This window comes from Tamandua tetradactyla, chromosome 18, assembly GCF_023851605.1.
Source record: "Tamandua tetradactyla isolate mTamTet1 chromosome 18, mTamTet1.pri, whole genome shotgun sequence".
Classification (NCBI taxonomy): domain Eukaryota; kingdom Metazoa; phylum Chordata; class Mammalia; order Pilosa; family Myrmecophagidae; genus Tamandua; species Tamandua tetradactyla.
The window spans coordinates 77,150,865-77,157,411 of NC_135344.1; the positions used below are offsets into that span (position 1 = coordinate 77,150,865).

General features: G+C 40.6%; 1 pseudogene; it reads right to left on the minus strand.

Annotated features, from left to right (window-relative positions):
- Window positions 1–5,837: 5,837 nt before the first annotated feature.
- On the minus strand, window positions 5,838–6,329 carry LOC143662461 (destrin pseudogene; annotated as a pseudogene).
- Between the last annotated feature and the right edge of the window lie 218 nt (window positions 6,330–6,547).

A 6,547-nucleotide genomic window follows, 5' to 3' on the forward strand; every position in this document is an offset into this window, starting at 1 on the left:
AATCTTGCTAAGGGCCCATCAATCTTATTGATTTTCTCATAGAACCAACTTCTGGTCTCATTGATTTTCTCTTTTGTTTTCATGTTTTCAATTTCATTTATTTCTGCTCTAATCTTTGTTATTTCTTTCCTTTTGCTTGCTTTGGGATTAGTTTGTTGTTCTTTCTCCAGTTCTTCCAAGTGGACAGTTAATTCCTGCATTTTTGCCTTTTCTTCTTTTCTGATATAGGCATTTAGGGCAATAAATTTCCCTCTTAGCACTGCCTTTGCTGCGTCCCATAAGTTTTGATATGTTGTGTTTTCATTTTCATTCGCCTCGAGGTATTTACTAATTTCTCTTGCAATTTCTTCTTTGACCCACTCGTTGTTTAAGAGTGTGTTGTTGAGCCTCCATGTATTTGTGAATTTTCTGGCACTCCGCCTATTATTGATTTCCAACTTCATTCCTTTCTGATCCAAGAAAGTGTTGTGTATGATTTCAGTCTTTTTAAATTTGTTGAGACTTGCTTTGTGACCCAGCATATGGTCTATCTTTGAGAATGATCCATGAGCACTTGAGAAAAAAGTGTATCCTGCTGTTGTGGGATGTAATGTCCTATAAATGTCTGTTAAGTCTAGCTTATTTATGGTAATATTCAGATTCTCTATTTCTTTATTTATCCTCTGTCTAGATGTTCTGTCCATTGATGAGAGTGGTGAATTGAAGTCTCCAACTATTATGGTATATGTGTCTATTTCCCTTTTCAGTGTTTGCAGTGTATTCCTCACGTATTTAGGGGCATTCCGGTTCGGTGCATAAATATTTATGATTGTTATGTCTTCTTGTTTAATTGTTCATTTTATTAGTAGATTGTGTCCTTCTTTGTCTCTTTTAACTGTTTTACATTTGAAGTCTAATTTTTTGGATATTAGTATAGCTACTCCTGCTCTTCTCTGGTTGTTAATTTCATGAAATATCTTTTCCCAACCTTTCACTTTCAACCTATGTTTATCTTTGGGTCTAAGATGTGTTTCCTGTAGACAGCATATAGAAGGATCCTGTTTTTTAATCCATTCTGCCATTCTATGTCTTTTGATTGGGGAGTTCAGTCCATTAACATTTAGTGTTATTACTGTTTGGATAATATTTTCCTCTATCATTTTGTCTTTTGTATTATGTACATCATATCTGATTTTCCTTCTCTCTACACTCTTCTCCATACCTCTCTCTCCTGTCTTTTCGTATCTGACTCTAGTGCTCCCTTTAGTATTTCTTGCAGAGCTGGTCTCTTGGTCACAAATTCTCTCAGTGACTTTTTGTCTGAGAATGTTTTAATTTCTCCCTCATTTTTGAAGGACAATTTTGCTGGATATAGAAGTCTTGGTTGGCAGTTTTTCTCTTTTAGTAATTTAAATATATCATCCCACTGTCTTCTAGCTTCCATGGTTTCTGCTGAGAAATCTACACATAGTCTTATTGGGTTTCCCTTGTATGTGATGGATTGTTTTTCTCTTGCTGCTTTCAAGATCCTCTCTTTCTCTTTAACCTCTGACATTCTAACTAGTAAGTGTCTTGGAGAATGCCTATTTGGGTCTATTCTCTTTGGGGTGCGCTGCACTTCTTGGATCTGTAATTTTAGGTCTTTCATAAGAGTTGGGAAATTTTCAGTGATAATTTCTTCCATTAGTTTTTCTCCTCCTTTCCCTTCTCTTCTCCTTCTGGGACACCCACAACACGTATATTAGTGCACTTCATATTGTCCTTCAGTTCCCTGATCCCCTGTTCAATTTTTTCCATTCGTTTCCCTATAGTTTCTGTTTCTTTTTGGAATTCAGATGTTCCATCCTCCAAATCACTAATTCTACCTTCTGTCTCTTTAAATCTATCATTGTAGGTATCCATTGTTTTTTCCATCTTTTCTACTTTATCCTTCACTTCCATAAGTTCTGTGATTTGTTTTTTCAGTTTTTCTATTTCTTCTTTTTGTTCAGCCCATGTCTTCTTCATGTCCTCCATCAATTTATCGATTTCGTTTTTGAAGAGGTTTTCCATTTCTGTTCGTATATTCAGCATTAGTTGTCTCAGCTCCTGTATCTCATTTGAACTATTGGTTTGTTCCTTTGACTGGGCCATATTTTCAATTTTCTGAGTGTGATCCGTTATCTTCTGCTGGCCTCTGGGCATTTAGTCAGATTTCCCTGGGTGTTGGACCCAACAGGTTGAAAGATTTTTCTGTGAAATCTCTGGGCTTTGTTTTTCTTATCCTGCCCAGTAGGTGGCGCTTGTGGCACTCGTTTGTCTGTGGGTCCCACCAGTAAAAGGTGCTGTGGGTCCTTTAACTTTGGAAAACTCTCGCCGTGGGGGAGGTTCGCCAGCCGAAGCGGCTTGGAAGAGTGCCAGCTGGCCCGGGGCTCCGAACGTGGGAAGGGTCGCTGGCCGCCGAAGCCCAGGAGAGCGCCCGTCTGAATCTCCTAGCCGGCCCGGGGCGCCAAGTGTGGCAGGAGGGCACCAGCCGCCGCGGCCCGGGAGAGTGCACTGTTCCCAGCCGGACTGGGAAGCCACGTGTTTGGAAGTGACCCCCTGGTCACCGTTCTCTGTGGCCTGGGGATCTCCGGTCCAATTCTCCCAGTTGGTCCGGGGGGCCATACGTGGTGGTGGGGGGGGCGCCAGCTGCAGCGGCTTGAGGGGACCGCCTGCCCAATTCTGCCAGCTGGCCCAGGAAGGAGGAAGGGAGGGACTCCGGCCGCTTGCCGCCCCGGCCTGGAGAAGCCCACGCCCCTCGGCGATCTCACCGGAGCGGGTTCTCCCAGCCAGTCAGCCATTCCAGAATGGGGTACGCTGTCTTCTTGATCTCTGTTGTGGCTCCGGGAGCTATTCTGTATCATTTCTACTCCCCTAGTAGCTGTTCTGGGGAAGGAACTAAGACCCATGCGTCTTACTAAGCTGCCATCTTCTCCGGAAGTCACTACTGATTTTTTTGTGTGTTGATTTTATACCCTGCCACTTTGCTGAATTTGTATATTAGCTTTCATTGCTTTATTGTAGATTTTTTTTGGACTTTCTATATATAAGATCATATCATCTGCAAATAGTGAAAGTATTCCCTGCTGTTCAAAGTTTTGGAAGATTTTGAGCAGGATTGGAATTGTCCTCTTGGGATGTTTGGTAGACATCTGCTGTGGAGCTGTCTGGTCCTGGGTTTTCTTTGTTGGGAGATTTTTCATAATTGTTTCAATTTCTTTTCTTGTAATTGGTCTGTTGAGATCATCTATTTCATGTCATGTGTTTCTAGGAATTTGTCCATTTCATCTAGGTTGTCTAATTTGTTGGCATATGGTTATTCATGGTATACTCCTATGATCCTTTTTATTTCTGTGGGGTCAGTAGTACTGTCCCCCCTTTCATTATTTGTTTTATTTATTTGCATCTTCTCTCCTTTTTCTTTGTCAGTCTAGCTATGGATTTGTCAATTTTATTGATCTTTTCTAAGAACCAACTTTTGGTTTTATTGATTCTATTGTTGTTTTTTTTCTCTATTTCATTTATTTCTGTGCTAATCTTTATTTCTTCCCTTCAGTTTTTCCCTTGAATGAGCCATATCTTCCTGCTTCTTAATATGGCTTGTAATTTTTTTGATGATGTGTAGCCATCTGATTATTTTGATGTGCTAACTCTGAAGGTCAGTTTGTCCTTGACTCAGGTTTTATTTTTGATTGACTTTGTGTTAAGACTCTTCTTTGATGCTTGGTCCAATTTATTCTGGACCTTAGGAATAGCCCAATTTAACTGATCAAATGTTCTCAGATCTTATTCATTTTATTTTGCCCTGGATATGTAGAATGATTGTTGAGTGCACTTTTTGTGCAATTGTTTCACTTCCAGGAGAAAGCTTACTTTCCTCTGGTCCTTATCTTTTTTTTTCTATAAAATATAGAAGATATTATGAACCATTGATTGTGCACTTTGTATGAATGCATGGTATGTGAATGTATAATATTTATCCATAAAAAAGAAATAATTAAAAATAAATATAATTTTATTATGATATGTTTGTTAGTGGGTCTTTTTGTGTTTATTTTCTTTGGAGTTCATAAAGCAACCTGCAGGTGTAGGATAGTGATTTCCAATAAACTTAGAGTGTTTTCAGCCTTTATTTCCTCAAGTATATTTTTATCCTCTTTACCCTCTCTCCTTTCTTTCTGGTACTCCCATTATGTATATTTCAGTGCCTGAGATGCTGAACATTTTTTGTCATTTTTCTTTCTCTCTGTTCTTTGGATTGAAAATTTTCTTATATCTATCTTAAAATTTACTAATTCTTTCCGCTACCAGTTAAAAATTTACTGTTGTGCTCTTTCAATTAATTTTTCAATTCAACTACTGTAGTTTTCAACTGTAAAATTTCCATTTTGTTCTTTTTCTTAATTTCTATCTCTTTATTCACCACTGCATGTGATGTTGTTATAATGCCTTTGTTTGCGTCCTACTTGCCTCCTATTTTCTCTGCATCAGTCACACTGCTTCACTGCACTTTGCACACTCTGGTGTATTAGTTCCCTCTTGATGCTATGATGAGTTACCATAAATTTGGTTGCTTAAAACAACATAAATTTATTGTCTTAAAGTTTTGGGGATCAGAAGTTCAAAGTGGGTCAGCAGGGCTGCATTTTTTTCTAGAAGTGCTAGGGAAGAGTCTGTTTCTCTTCAAGAGACCAGCATGCCTTGGCTTAGGGCCCCTTTCTACATCTTCAAAGCAAGCATGGCCTCTTCAAGTCTCTCTCTCTCTTTCTCCCCCTTCCCTCCCCCTCCCCTTCTTTCTGCTCCCCTTCTCTCCCCTTCCCTCTCTTTCTGATCACCCTCTTTTTTTTTAAATTAAAAATGCTTCGTTTATTACATAAAGCCTATACTGCTACTTCTAGGTTCAATTGTTTCTGCATCTCTGTATTTTTCAAGGTGTTATGCCTGTGATGTTAAAGATAATCACTTCAAAGTGCCACCCAGTCGTTGCTTCGTGTGAGTGTGAAACATCACACATGTTCCCATTTCACACACAGTCAACAAATGCTCTTGGAAATTGAGAATTTCTCTGAGACTCCAGAGTAAACCTTTACTAAAAGTTCCCTTTGCCTGATTGTACCAGAAGCAGCGAACTTCTGAAGGAGGTGCAGTTAACGCTTCCCCAGGTGTCCTGGCCTGTCCACATGCCAATCAAATTAACCACATATGTTACCCTGGGGTCCTAACTTGCATTATAAGCTGATCAGCTGTTCCAGATATTGCACATTTTCTTGAGGACACACAACCACTTCCAAGATGTAAGGTCACGCTGCCAGACCTTCTCCTGGCTGGCACATGGGGAGCTCAGGCACAGGGAGCAGCTTCCTGGATTCCCACTGTGAGCTCAAAACAGTGCTTGGCAAGGCCAGCATTCATTGTGAGTGCAGGCAATTATGATGCAGTTTCAAAATATACTTGGCAGAATTAAAGCCTGCCTGTCTCAATCTTACTGTAGTTAGTGTATTAGTGTTATTAAGTGTGGTGAGGAGAATTATTTTTCATTAGTTTAGCTCAAGGAAGAATAAAGAATTTGGACCAAAATTATAACCAGATTATGACCAACTGTCCAAGCCAAACAGACAAGGAACTGCCAAGGTTAAAGATAGAGTAATTCTTTTCATGCAGCCTTGTACTGTTCTGTGAATTGCATCATTAAAAATCCTAAGCTTAGCATAATCTTTACAGGCCAACTCATCAAAACAGGCATTAGGCCAACGGAAATTTAATTTCAGTGTTCCGCTCAATGAATTTAATTTCAGGATCCCCTCAGTGAGACACTCGCCTAAATACATTTGCTTTACTTATACAGCACAAAGATGACATGCTTTTGACTTGTAACACTGGATGATGTACACAGGGCTTCCCTCAAAAGCCACATTTATGGATCCAGCTAGCTTTTCAGCAGTACAAGCCCAGTGGGGTCTTCTGGCTCTCTGTTCGACATTCATGTTTTATGCGTTGACATTTCTTTCTGATTCCATCCTTGGAGCACGAGTAGATCATTACTTTTCAGAGGTGCTACTTCTGGTGCCCCCTCCCCTGCCCCATACACCTCAACTCCCCTCTTCTGGATTCCTTGGTTTCAGAGCTTGCATCACATACAGAGTGGTGATCTGTCAGGGAGCATTCCCACAAAATGGTTGAAAGGATTGGTTACGGTTACCCCTACATCTCCAAACAGGAGCTCTTTGCCTTCTTCTACAACGATGCACTTTTGTCTGCACTGAAACAAAAATGACAGCCTTCTCTCTTTTCTTGATTTCTTCTGGTGTAGGGCACTTCCAAACGTCCATGTCTTCAAAAACGTGACACACATCATCAGCAACTTGCATTCCTGAGCCACTTCACCACGTGGTCACAGGGAAGCAGGGAATGGAGCTGCCAGTGCCAATTCTGCAGAGGGTGGTCTTCACCGAAGTGGGACCTGGCACAGGACCGGGTGTGCCTACCTCCCTCCGTTCCATGCTCACATGTGCACATCCATTAGCCCGCCCGTCATCCAAGACACGCT